A 15,016-nucleotide genomic window follows, 5' to 3' on the forward strand; every position below is an offset into this window, starting at 1 on the left:
AGAGCCACACCAGTTATTATGCACCTGCTCAACCTCTTACTGACCAAAGCAAGAAGCATTAGAAAGAATTTGCTAATCCGTTTTTACTATTTTTATAAAATATTCCCTTCAAACTGTGAGTCGAACAATTTCTAGACTTTCTTAGAGTTTTACAGATTCTTTGGTGTTATAAAGTAATAGTGCGTCAAATGGTCTCTAACCTTCTTAGGGTTCCGCAAACTTCTCTTTCCCTAAGAAGAAAGCGTAAAATCAAGGTAGTTTAGGTGTTCTTTTTTTTTAAAATAAAATAGAAAGTCAAAAGTTATATGTCCTTGTTCCGCCGACGCTGCTCTTATCTTCGGTTTTTGTTGATAGCTTACTTATTTTAATTACTTTGAATTTTAACAAAGTCACCAGCAAAGAGGTCACTAAATTTTCTCGGATTGCTACACTCTATACAATATACTCATTTATTCCTCAACCATCATTCCTCCGCCCTATTTATAACAAGATTTAATAACGCACTTAATATTCTATTATAGAACATTAAATATTTATTTTAACTATTAAGGTTTCCTGTCGGTAGTTTAAATTTTTCTACAAAGTTATAAAACCTTTTCACTCCTCAAATTCGTGTTATTCTTGAGCATAACAAAAGGCTAAAGATCTAATTATCCACGTTGATTCTTTTCAACAAGGGTTACACACAATTTGAAAACGTAATAAGTTCAATGAATTATCTGTTCGCGGATGAGTTTGTTACCTTTAATGAATAATTTTAGACTAAACTCAACATTAAGTCAATTTTGTTTTCAGTATATAATAGCAGGCACTAGTACAGGGCCTTGTACTAAATAAAAATCTAAATTAGTCAAATTGTTTTTAAAACAAAGATCAAAATCTAAAAACAAATATCGGACTCGAAAACAAAGGTTTTACTATTTCATTAAATAAGTCTTTTCACGATTCGATTCAATTTTGAGCCTGATAATGAGCCGAATTTCTCAGAAATACAAGTAGTCTTAAAGATTACTAAAACCTAAAGTTGAGAACAACTTTATATTTAAGCCGAGACCTGAAAAATGATCAAAATCCGTTTAGTACGTAAATCTTATGAAAAAAAAAAACAAAAGTGTTTTACTCTTATTTAATATTGATGTGATACGTATAGTTCATTCTAAAATAGTTTGCCTACTGTTCATAACCTAATTTTATCAAGTTTTGCATCTTTACTAATTTTAATAAGCCATATAGAATACCGATTTGATAAGAAACGCATGGTATAAAGAATTTCATAAAATTAAGGCTCTTCTTCACCGATAACTTAACAATTTATTTAGAGATCACTTAAAGAAACAAAGTGGAAATTAAAAAATATTACCTTTTTACCTATATTAATAAATAAAAAATTATGTTATATATAACTACGATATGGTGTAAGATGGAAAATATTTAATTATCTACTTTTACTTTTTTCTGCTTTGGATGACCTTAACATGTGATTCTTTACTTTTGGAATTGAACAATGTGGATGTCTCAAATTAACCTGATTAATAAAATTATTTAATTTTTACAAGATTTCTTTTATTTTCTGTGGTTATAATATATATATATATATATATGAGCCCATTAAAATTTTAAGAAGCTTAAAGTAACACATTTTTAAATAAAAAAAAAAGTGGAGGTAAACTTTATTAATTTTCATAGTACAATGGTTAAATTCAAGCTTGAAGCCGTTGTTTCTCAGTGCAAATCTTAAAATAAAGTTTAAATAAAAAAGTTAGTGTTTAAAGTTTAAATAATAGAATACAAATAAAAAAAAAAATAAATAAAAATAATTTTTTTTCACATAAATTTTATGAAAGAGAACTAAAAAAATTTTCACTAAATTTAATAAAAAAGAAAACCGAAACTTAAAAATAAATCTGGTTAAAAAAATTAGTAAGAAAATCAAAAGCCAAATAACAGACAAACGAAAATATTAACTAAATAAAAAAGCACTGCAAAAATATAAAAAGGAAGTCTTAATTATCTTTATATATAATATATGTATATAAAATGTTTATTACGTTGTGACTTTTACATCCACCCAGCGTGGTTTAAAAAATTGTATAATTCAAAATAACTTTTTTTTTTTAGTTTTTACAGTGCGTTTATTATTACTTTACTCTATGCTTTCAAATTTATTTGAAAATCTGAGCATTAAAGCTAAAAAATATAGGTCTTCTCTAAACTTCTCAGCTATAGTTACAGCGGCTAAGGTCCCGTAAGTATGGGCGAATGTACAGAAAAAAGAGGGCTGCTTGTAAATAGTAAAATTTCTAAATAAATAGTTAAGTTTAAAAAGAAAAAAAGGAGTAACTCCACCAATATATTAAATGTTTTATCGCTTATGAGCATTTTATGAAGATTTAAAGTAGTATGCAGACAGACTTGTGAGCTATTTAAGGAAGTGACAGGGGACAAGATTTCTTTTCAGCGCCAAAAATCTGATTACTAAGATTTAGTTGAAATAGAAGTCTTCAAGTGGGCAAAATCGTCCCACGAAAACAATAAAAGGTTAATAATTAGCCAAGCGTTAAGGTTCGCTACAAAGGTGAGAACATTATTATGAACTCTTGGAAGAAAAATGATCGTTAAAGAGGCTGAAGAAATTATAAGTTGTCAAATGATATAAATGTAGAAAAACGGTTTTTTTTTGCTTTTAATTATGGAGTAGTCTTTTGCGTTAGAATTTTTTGAAGGTAAAGAGCCTGTTGTTAGGGATAGTGAAATAAAGTCTGTTAATGGTAACGGCTTTAAAGCAAGTAGCAGAAGTGGAACTATTTAAATGCGGACACGATTATTTTTATTTCCCCTCAAGCTTTTCAAGTCTCCTTATTGTTTGTTGAGATGGGGTTTAGCCCTTAAAGTTATTTCTCGACAAAGGCAGATTGTAAGGGAACGGTTTTCTGCAATGCAGATTACAATCTGTACGAGGGAATCTCTAGTTAGGAAAGTTGAACTCAAATTTCTGCTTAAAGTAATAAGTTATTTGGCGAATTTCATAATGTTAAACTTCCTTTATTCACAATGGGAGTGTGCCGTTTCATCACTTCATTGTAAATTCGAAAAGGTGACTCACCTCCGAACGTAAAACTGAGTCTTTACTTAAAGGTAAAGCGTTTTAAAATTTTAAATACTATGCTCTGGTGGTAACGGCGAGGATTTTAGATAGGGGTTACTAAGAAGCCCGAGTTTTTAATAGTTTGTTGAACAGCACGAAGCTAAAAGAAAACTTAAATTCTCTTCGGCATTTAAAAACCTAATAAGACCTTAAGGTTAGTCGTAAACAAAATTTCCGTTTCAGCGATTGAAATTTCTTAAAGTCGAAACTCTTTTTTTAGCTATTTATAAACATTAATATGTGACTGTTTTGGTTACGGTAAAGGGGGTCTGGAATTAAAATTGTAGGAAGTACTTATTTTTTAACTGTGCTTTTTTCTTTTAAACCAAATGGTCAGGAAAAAAAAGAAATTATTAGAGGAGCCAAAATGTATATAATGACACTAATTCTACGCCTGGGTTGATTGACTTAAAATTCTTAACTTATAGTTTGGTTGCGAGTGGAGAAACTTTATTAGATAGAGAATAAGGTTATCTTTTAAGCAAGGTAATTTGTAAGTAATAATTTTAAAGCAGAGCAATAAATATAAATAAACTTATTTCTTTATGATAATACTAATTGCGTAACATAGTAATAGTCAAATAAGATTGAATTGTGATAACTTTGTTTTTTTATACTAAGTTAACTTAACGAAGAGTTAAGCCATATTGGAGACAAAGTATATATATAGGGCTAAAGCCATATGGGATTTTTATAACTAGAGTTAGGATATGATTGTTAATAAAATCATTGTAGCAATTTATAATTTGAGAACTTCTAAGGCTGAAATTATATATTTTTTCTTTTTTAATTTTATTAAACAGCTGTACATAGTTCCATACAATTAGCAAACTAAATATCAATGATAGGTGAGTTAGCTTGTTTACGCTATAAAATGAACTTTAAAAGCTTACGAAAATTACAAATTATTTAAATCGGTAAGGCCTATGAATGCGTTTTTGTGGGGAAAGTAACTTTACTCTTAACAATTTATTTAACCAAGCATAATTAAGTTATTACATAAGGCAAATCTTATATTAGAGGACTTAAGTAGAGCGTAGGGTAGGCGGCAAGTTTTTTCCGGAGAAAAAAAATTTACAGAAAGATAGTTAAATTTAACTGAGGTTAAGTTATTGTCGATTATTAATATTTTATTAATTAAAATAAAAAATAGTAGCTGATTTTTTAATAAATCCAGTTTCATTCTAGTAAAGCACTATATGTAATTGTGTGGTCAATTGAGTTACTTTTACTATTGGAATTTGGGAGTCACTTGTTCTTACTCAAATAAAATTTAACAATTCCTGAATGTGTTCTTGTTTTTATTAAAAAAGACAATATGAAAAATTTTAAAAGATTAAAATTAATTATAAAAATCAAATTTTTATTAAAAACTGTTTGAATGCTTACTAAATTTTAAGTAGAACTGATTAAAATGTAACCTATAAAAAAAAGATTTTAGTAAATCGAAAATTATTACTGAAAATACTTATAAACTTTATAAAAGTAGGATAAAAGAAGCCATTGTTTTTAAAAAAAGATTGATCCTGTCTGATAGGTTTACAAATTTTGAAGATAATAGTAAAAGTTTTCCAGGAAAGGGTTACTTAGCTTATCTCTTAACTGATTCATTTTAAGGCAGACTTTATTGCTTTATAACACTATATAACTTTTCATAAAATTTTTTTAAACTCTAAATAACTTTATTTTTTAATAAATACTGTAAAAGTTACCAAAAATTATATAATAGTAGTAGTAAAGTAATAAAGAAAAAGATAATATGTATGAAATTTAAGAAACATTGTTAAATAAATTTCTTATCTAAAACTTATTTACGCGCTGTAGAGATAGTAATAGAATAGTATATAATAAGGGTCAATAGTAAATTTGTTAAAAAAAAAAAAAAGAAGTAAAAATTTTAAATTTATAAATACCTTTTCTTAAAAATATTATATAGAACATAAAAACGATACATCTATTAGTCTAAAAATTATACTTTTCTGCTAACCTGAAGTTAAGCTTACAGCACAATTTATTATAAAATAGAAGCTATATTAGCACAAGCAGTGCAACTACTGACTTTGCAATTCAGTAAGCAAAATTCATTTTTGGAGTGCAGATTCGGCGGAGGTTATGATTCTTTCCTTTCTTTAAAAAAAGTGAGTTTCGTGGAGTAAATGTGGTTGAATTGCTCCAAAAAAGTGATTGTTAGACGTTCTATACCTGTATAAATTTGTTTTCTTATTTATAACTTAGTCATTCATAAGCTACAACTATCTGACTCAAGGCCAAACATAATAATATTATTAATTTCTCTATCCAAAAGCAAGAGTTTAAGTCATTAAAGATAATTTAATTTAAGCGGAAAATTTAAATATCTAAAAATCCCGAATGAAAAAAAAAAAGAATATTTAAGTTAATAGCAAAGAACCTTTTATTTAATAACTATTAGTTCCACTATTTTAAAAAGACAGTTATAAAAATAGTGTAGACTTTGTTTAGGTAACCTTTGCTATTATTCCGAAAAGCAAAAACCGTAAATAAGAAAAGTTATAATCTCGAGTTTTTTTTTGTTTCTGCAAAATACAGTTTTTAACAAGTGATTTAAAACACTAATACAAGTAGCTTCTAGTATTCTCTCTTAAAGTGTACTTAGATTTAACTTTAATACAAACGAAGCTGTTATAAACTATTTATAATCAAATGGGTCCATAAGAATAACATATAAGTTTGTATAGAATAAAATAAACTAAGTTAAAACTATGAGGCGCTAATAACGGAAGGTTTATCTTGAGATGAACTACTAATTGTTATCGGCAACGGTAGTAATTAAACTTAACATATATTATTGTTAGTAAACAAAAGCAAAATATTGTTAGTTTTTTAAAGAAGCCCAAAGTTATTTTTTTATCCATTCCCATTAACAAACAGTATATTCACCTGCTCTTTTACAAAAATAATACTTCAAATTAAAAAAAAGGATATAAGTAATAATTTATAGAAAGAATGTGACCGGTGCGAAATTTATATACCTTTCTTATTACAAAAATAACGGCTACAGTTAATCCATTTCTTCTATATAGTAAGTTGACTGTTACAAAGTTTGTATCGCTATGTAAACCTGTACTAAATTGAGACCAAAGTTTTAAAAAAAAGGCAAATAGATTGACAAGACTAAAGTACAACTTATAAGACTAGTATATACTTCAAATGTATAGTTCCCTTTTTTTTAAAAAATTTTAAAAAATCTCTATTACTTTAATCTGTAGTTATAGATGAAAAACCACTATCTTTACACACATATATTTTACCACCATTTTAAATTTACTTTAAAAGTTGTTATTTTTTCTAGCGATATTAATATTCGAAATAAAAATATTTTTAAATAATTATAGGCTTATGTTCTAAAAGGTTGTTCTAAATTTTTTTTTTTATAATTATGTTGTGTGCTCGTTTAAAACTGTAGTCTGACATAGGCTTGTAAACAATTCTTTGGAGCTAAATTTTTAAAACTTAAAATTTATGTACGAAATGGAGAGACTTTTTATTTTTAAATCTTAGTAGATCTTAATAATAACTACTTAAATGAGGCGTCTGCTATAACCTGTAAATTTTCTCAAAATTTTGAGAAAAATTATATAGCCCATATTTATCCTAATTTTAGATCTGCAAGTATTTTCTTTTTTCCCTGGAGACTTACAAATTAATTAAATATATGCAGAAAAGGAGATAAAACAATAAATAACTGTTCTTAACTCAACTACGTTAGTGTAGTGTAACATGTATAAACCTTTTGACCCTCTTACTTTATTACACATTTCAAATCGTATAAGTTAATATAGTAGAGAGAAAAAACTCGGAAACTTTTTAAAGCACAGTTATACCATCTAATTAAAAGATGACTTTAAAGGATTTTATACAGCCCCACAATTAACGAAATATACAATAAAAATGTTGAAAATGATTTTTGCATAATACTTGAACTAAAATAGCTTTCGACATAAAAAATTATTTTCGGGTGCTCTCTTTAAAAAAAAGTTATATAAGGCTAAGTTAGGTAGTAACTAAATTTCCTTCTAGCATTCCAATTTAGTTTCTTCAGTAAAAATTAAAAAAAATAAAGTAAATGTAAAGTTTGATGTAAAACCACAGAATTTATCAAGAAGCTTACTAACTTAGAGTAATAAAAAAAGTTATTAAAAGGTTTCGCTAAATTTTCAAAACCTTTTTTTTAACTTTAAAGGATTACTCTAATATAAGTGATAATTCTATTAAAACAGAGAGAAAAAATTTATTGCGAATTTGACCTGAGTCAAAGTAAATTAATTATTAAAATGCGCATTAATCCAAAAAATACAAATGCATTTCAAGTACTCTTGCCGGTTACAACCTTTCTGCCTCTGATTTAACAATAAGGGCCGGTCCATCTAAGACACTTTTGTCAGTGTCGATCAACACTCCTTTCAATAACCTTCTATTAAGCTGCTCAAGTTCTTCATTTCTTTTTTTTAAATTAAAATTTTCTTTTACAAGTTGCTCGTTTTTATTTATTATTTCTTGGAGTCTACTTTTGGCTTTCAGTCGACATTTCTTAGCCGCAGCATTATTCTGTGCCCTTTTCTTCCTATATTGTTCAGCACTAATAGAACGCCTTAACTGCAGTGTTGCCTCGTTATAGACGGTCGTATAGGGATCGGAGTTTCTGTAAGACTTATATTGCGCGAAGGCTGGACAGTTGTATGCTTCATGAGTATTCTGTTCGACATGTTCGGCGGGCCAGGGTATATCATTAGATGGAGTTTGCTCATGATCTTCAGTCTGAGTCACATACACGAGCTGTTTACAAATATGTGGGCATGTGTTCTCAGGAGTATTTATTTTTGGATGGGCTTCGGGATTATGGCATACAGGTGATTCCGAAGTATAAAGAGATTTTATCTTGGATGACGTAGGAAAACTATGGCTACTTGTATTACCAAGTTCTATATCAGAAGAAACTTGAGGAATTTTTTTACTACTGAAGCACACTGAATCTTGATGCATCTGATGTTTCTTATCCTCAAGTTCAAGTTTTACTGAGGGACATGGTATTTCGCAATTGGAAACGTTTAACTTCTTTTGAGTGCAACTATGCTCGTAATCGTGGGGATCATGGCAGTATTTTCTACGTGTCTGGGGGGGAACAGAGTTAGGCGCACGAAAATAATATGATTTAGGTGTGTAAGGTAAAAAATAATTTTTTAAAACACTATTATCATAACATCTAGGTTCAGTACTAAAAGTAGAGTGTGGTTCATCTTCTGTAGTAGTTTTGGCCCTAAAACAGCAGGTACTAAAATTATCATCAATATATTTTCCAGGTACTTTCTGGTAGAGATCTAGGTGTTTCCCATTAGAAGTAGGCACTACTTTCTTAGAGGATTGAATCATGGACGAGACACTCATAGCTATATTATCCCTTTTTTTAAAAATATCATTTTCGGAGGCCCTCGTAGTTTGCATTATTACAATTAAGCTAACTTATTGTTTTTCATTAGCTATTATTTGCCTTTGGAGTGAATAACAGTAAGTTTACGTTCAGTACTACTATTTTAACACTTTGGTAATTATTATGGCGTAATATACGCACTCTCACTCTTTTTAAAATTTCCGTAAGCTATAACCACAAAGAATTGAGAACCACCAACAAGCTCTCGCTACAGGGCAATTATTAATTTAAAAGGCAGCTGAAAGCTTCGTAATAAATAGTTTTTTTGCCGATTCCTTATATAATTTTAATTTATGCATGCAATTAACCACTTATGATTTGTTAAGTTAATTATTTTTATCCAAATACATAGAATTATTTTCTTAAACGCGTATAGATTATTTACATTATTATGGTAATTTACAACTTGTATTTGACAAGGATTATCAAAAGCTTTTTATGGGGGCCTTAAAAAATGTTCATATGAAAAAAACGCTATTTGCTACCATGTTAAGGTAAACTCAATTAAATCCAACGCACTGTGATAAGCCTCCCTAAAAAAAACGGGGACGTAATTTCCTTATAAGTATTGGTGTAAAAAAATTAAGAGTTAACCGGGAACGTTCGTTAAAATTACAACAAATAATGTAAATATTAAATTAAAACAATTTTTTATGCTTAAATTATAAGATATTTATCTTTAAGTGACGTTATAGTTATTTAATTATTTAGGTTTATCCACCAATGGTGTAAAAAAGCATATACTCTTTAACGGATAAGAAATTGACAAACCCCAGCTTGAAGCTGAAAGTTTTAATAGAAAGACGTTTTGAAAATAGGTAAAAAAATACTTTAACTACAGAGTAAGATTTATCATTGTCTCAGTGAACTTGTTTTATGCACTTCGCAAATAAATTAATAGCACTTCCAATTAGAGTGAGGTCGGCCTTCGTGAGTACTTTTAATAGGGACAAAATCGTAGTTGCTTTTTTACAGTATATGCAAGCAGTATTCGATTGAAGGAGATTATCAACCACTTTCATATTTCTTGTGTACTCATTCATTTCTTAACCTTTTGTTAAAAAGGCTTAGTAAAAACCCCCTATTAAGGTTACTGTAAGTTAATGTAACCCGTAAGTCGAAAGTGAGTTAACGAACAACATTTGAAAGGAGGGTTACAAAACCTTAATTATCTTAAAATTTTTCTTTAAAAAACTGCGTTTACATGCAAAAAAAAAAGCTGAAAGAGAACTTCTTACTTTCCTGATTTTAACATGTCGGAAAGTTAAATTTACAATAAGTTATAAATAATCATTATTTTATTTAATTTTTCTTTTTTTATACAAATAAAGGTAAAACGTTTTCATATACTAAATGCATTTTGATATGAAGTACAAAGAAGGCAAGAACGTTTAATCTTAGGTTATGTTAATGTCCTCACAATCAAAAATGTTACATTTTTAGACGTTTGCTTTAATTATCCTTTATAAAATCAAATCATTACTTTTTAGACCAATAATAAAGTTGTGGGTTCCAAGGTTAAGATTTATGGTTTAAAGGTCGCGCATCTCTACAGTGAGAATTGGGGTAGAGAATATTTATTAAAATATAGTGTGGGAAATAAATTTCTCAAAGAATAATTATAAAGCTAATTTTTATCTGCTTAATTAATTAACACTAAAGCGGTTTAAAATATTGGTTTTCAGTTGTTTACGCTGTAGTGTTTTATTTAATTTGACTTCAAAAAAGGTAGTATTTTTAAGCGAAAGCCTTTAAATATTTATAAATTAACTTTATTCCATTTAAACCTTTAATATTAAAATTTTCTACTATACACTTTATAAAAGTAGTTAGCTTACGTATAAAAATAATATAATACATATAGCAGTTTTCAAAAGGAAGACGACTTATTCTTCTTAAAATCAAAGAAATTAGGTAATATTATTCAATCTACAAATATTTTTAAAAAAAAGCTAGATGAAAAAAAAAAACTTGCGTTATCATGATCAGAGATGACGCTTTCTCAGTTACGCGTAAACAAATGAATAATTATTCTTTTACTTTTTTAAAATGTTTTTCAGGAGCGTGATTAGAACTACCATTAGTTTAGACATTATTAGCTAGCAGTCCAGCTCTTGGGACAGCTCGTGGATATTATTATCATCGTTATATTCGTCAGCTGTGCTGTTTAATCGAACTTGGTTACTGTTGAATTTACAAAGGGGTGTGTTACATCTTAATTGTAATTAAGGGGGTTTCTTAAATATTTAATAATTTTTGGTATGTTTCTTTTTTCTTTCCACCTTGCATGACTTTACTGTCTTTAAATTTATATATATACCTTCCACTCTATGATTTTTCTTCTACTTCAGGGTAGATACGGATGCGACTTGTAATACTTTTGAATTATAATAGGTAAGATTACTATTTCACACATTAATTAAGCAAGTTATTAGATAGTTTTGTCTTTAGTTTATAAATTTTAAACATAATACAATTAATGAGCTGTCAAGGCTGCATTTAATTGGTATACATTGTGTTAGTAAATTATAATATAGTTAAATTTTGTGACCCTAAAAACTTACTTTCTGTTAACTTTATTTCAGTTTTTTTAAAGCTATAAGAAATAGCAAAAACATTGTAAAATGCCTATTTATAATTTATTTATGTTGTGGTAAAATCTAGGCCTAGAGGTCGAATAGAGATTATTGTATAGCAGATCTGTTGTTAGCTCTTTTAAATGAATAAAATTATCTCTTAAAGTTTTAATTAAGTTTCATGAGCTGCTTACACATAGCTATGTTTTAATTATTCTTTTAGGTGTCTAAAGAAGATAAAGCGTACTTTCTATCTACTCTTAACGCCAGCTAATATGTTATTATTTTTAAAAAATAGTATTAGCCATCTGGCGTATTTAGTGTACCTAGGTTAAAGGTCTTATAAATTTCTTGTATACACTGCAAAAATTATAGTCAGCACGTCAAGTAAAAGGTTTGAAAGCAGGTACTCAAGCGCTGGAAATCACGTGTCAAACCTGCGCACGAGCTGCGCCTGCAAAACATGCTCATTGTGACGAAGTTCACATAGCCATATAAGAGTTTCTCGCAAAAACCTTTAACAGTCGGTCATCTAATCAACATTAACATACAATCCCAACCCCAGATGTTATCGTTACCATGACTCTCTCTTACCTTTTCCCTACGAAAACCAGAACACCCTCAAGACTTCCCGCAATTTCTGATGCTACTCACGCTGGTCATGCAAAGGCAGCAAGAACAACGACTACAACTAATATTATGGCAAGTGTGACTAATTTAACGTTGTCAGCGAAACACAGATCATCTCATATGTGCTATCTAAATTCTGTAACTTAGCGTCGTATCGCCAGGATTGTATTTAGCTCAATAGCACTGGTGGGTGTTGTGGCATTTAGTATTAATCTCTACTTGGCCAGGTAGAACCAACTATTTTGTACAAGGCTCTTATGCCGAAATATACGAATATTTTAACTACAAGCACACTGCATGGAACAGTCAAGTCGCAAATTGGAAGTTCCTCACCCTTGAGGTCTATACTAAAGAACGCGTATTAGACGCCTTATTACCACTTCTGCCGAAACGGAAGGCGAGGAGATGAACAGCACGGACAAACTACATATTGACGTATTAAAGGATCTTTGCATACCCAAGGTTATGGAAGTGCTGAATGAACTTTCCTGCTCAGGTTGATAACGGGGAGGGTGCATCAAAGCCATTGTTTCGCTCTTATAGGAATTGGGTAAATTTTACCGAATTGCTCGAGAAAGCATTTCCGATGTTTACGGCAATGCTGGCAGTTCCCACTTTAGAGAAAGACGCTGGTGCCCGCGTTGAAGAAACACTGGCGCTCTACCGCCTATACCGGCGCCTCAGGGAAAAGTTGAAGGGTGCTGCCATTTGGAGAACAAAACTTACCAAAATATGGAGGATGGATCGTCCTTCCTTCTGAGAAATCATCAGGTGAGGAGTCAGAATCGAAAGCATACACCTCGGCCACCAGTGCGAAACGGCGTTACTGTGATATAAAAGATAATTCTTTGTTGATCATCTAGCTGCCCAGTGTACGTTACCTACCCCCCCTTCTCCCTCCATCCACTGTTAATGTCACGCCCAGCTAAGAATCGTATAGATCGTCAAAACGCTACAGAAGCGAAAAGCTCCCTGCCATAACGTTATAACTAAGCTGATGTTGGCTATAGCATATCTGTGCTGCCTCATCAACTCGGTGACGGCCTTCTGCAATTATTCCATGTGAAGAAAAATGACGGTAGTTGTAATGTTACTAAAGACACAGTCACTGGTATCTGAGCCTCTAACTACCGAATGTTTCTTAGCCTATTGTCGGCAATTGGCAAGGTGTCTGAAGCAGTTATATAAACCGTTTAGAAGTAGTTGTTGACGCCCTTATAATTTTACCAAGTTTCGATTTATTTTCAACAAAGACTTCAACGATACGGCCTCTTCTCTAGTTCAATTTAAAAACTCGAGTTTATCACTTGATAAAACCGTTGGCCCTATCACTCTTGACGTTGAGATGACTTTTATCTAGATGGCATAAGGTCTTTTTCGCAAGCTGCAACCTGGGCACTCCCGCGCCTTCTTCAAGACGTGCGCTTAATTCATTTCTTAGATGGCCGGATTTTCAAGGGGCGTTAAATTTCCTACCACCCCAAAAGATGGACTGTATAATCATTTATTAAGGTTCGAGTCCTAATAACAGGCAAGTGGGCGCTGCACTGTCACCACCTCGCCAACTGGCAGCGGGAATATTACCATGCTGCTACGCATCTCTTACTCCTTTGCGGCGATAAAAAGTGAATAATTCATCGATAATCACTCTTCCTACAGAACTACTTTAATAGCTACTGCGTTTGAAAATTAAGGTTCTCCCCTTCATTAACGCGGCAAAAAGCAAGGGTCCCCACTTTCCTCAGGTGAAAATAGCTTAAGTACTCATAGATTCTAAGCTGTCGTAAATGTTGGCTAAGACCAGTGCAGCGAATTGGGAGTAATACCCTTTATTATGCTGCAAGGGAATAGTTTTTCCTCGCCAACAAGCGAAGGCTGTTTGTTGTGTGCATTCGGTCGATTACGACATACGCATCTACTGTCGGTGACTACAACTCATTGGGAATAGCGTCCTAGCTCCACTTGCTACAAAACAAAGCTAACACCTTTTAGTAAACGCGTTTTGGATTGTTGGTCACACACTACACTGTGAACTTCAGGTCCAATAACAATCTTTAAAAGCAATGTCTTCGCTTCTTGCTAACGGAAAGCCGAACATGCTGACGACCGATGAATCGATGCAAACGCGAAGAAACAGATGATTTTCAAGGTAAAAACTTAACTTTACTTGTAGGGTGCTAAACTTATTTAAAACAGAGACTGAGTAGACTACTAAATAAGAGTATTATACAGTAGCATTTATTAGACCTATGCAGGAAACGACAATACCGAAGAAACACCATATTATTCTTATGTAAAATCAGACCGATGTGCAAACATATGTTACTGTAAATGAGTTATGGTTAGGAATTTTAGTGTCAATATATCGAAAGGCAAAACTATATGCTAAACTATGTATTGTAATTAGGAGAAGTCACACGAACTTTAAATTACGCAACCCAACCCTTCACCAACTAAAGTTAATTACTTACGAGTTTAGTGGCGCTATAATGTTATTACATAATCATCAAGCCGAAGTGATTACATAACAAGCTTTACCTCTTTTTTTAATAAGACTTCCATCTACACGCAATAAATTTAAAGCTTTATTTGCAAATTATTAAGCCGACTTTATCAGGACTCCAAGTATTTTTTTTTTACTCAATTACGAAGAGGTAAAGTAAAAATTATTAGGTATAGTAAATTTAGTAGTAGCAATGATCCTTATCGTCTTCGTTACTTGCGCTGGACGAAAGCTTAAACTAACAACTTTGGAAATCTCACCAACTATTCCTCAAAGAGCCGACTGGAGAAGAGGCGCAACATACTTATATATACTCGCTAATAACACTATTTAAAGAGTTACCCTTGTACCTAGGTAATTAATTTCTGTGCTAAAGCTAATTTTAACACCCAGCGTGATACAGAACCAGCTTTTTATCAGACAAGGGCGTTTCTCAACTCAAGTTCAATAAGTTTACAAACCGCTTACTTTTTGCTATGTTTAGTATTTAAAATAGTGTTACTTACTAGTCTATTTTAATATAGGGCGCTGCTGTCTTTAATAAAGTTTCATAGAAGCTGCGAAAATATAAAAGAAGTTTAATTTTTTCTTATTTTAAAGGCAGTGTGTATAAATCTCAAACAATTGAGGTCTAATTATTTACTAAAAAACGCAAAGGAGTAAAGGTTTCCTTTCTTTTCCGTCCAGGCCCGAAA

The sequence above is a fragment of the Zophobas morio genome, unplaced genomic scaffold (assembly GCF_036711695.1).
Source record: "Zophobas morio isolate AGI-343-1 ecotype UQ-CSIRO unplaced genomic scaffold, CSIRO_AGI_Zmor_V1 ptg000276l, whole genome shotgun sequence".
Taxonomy (NCBI): domain Eukaryota; kingdom Metazoa; phylum Arthropoda; class Insecta; order Coleoptera; family Tenebrionidae; genus Zophobas; species Zophobas morio.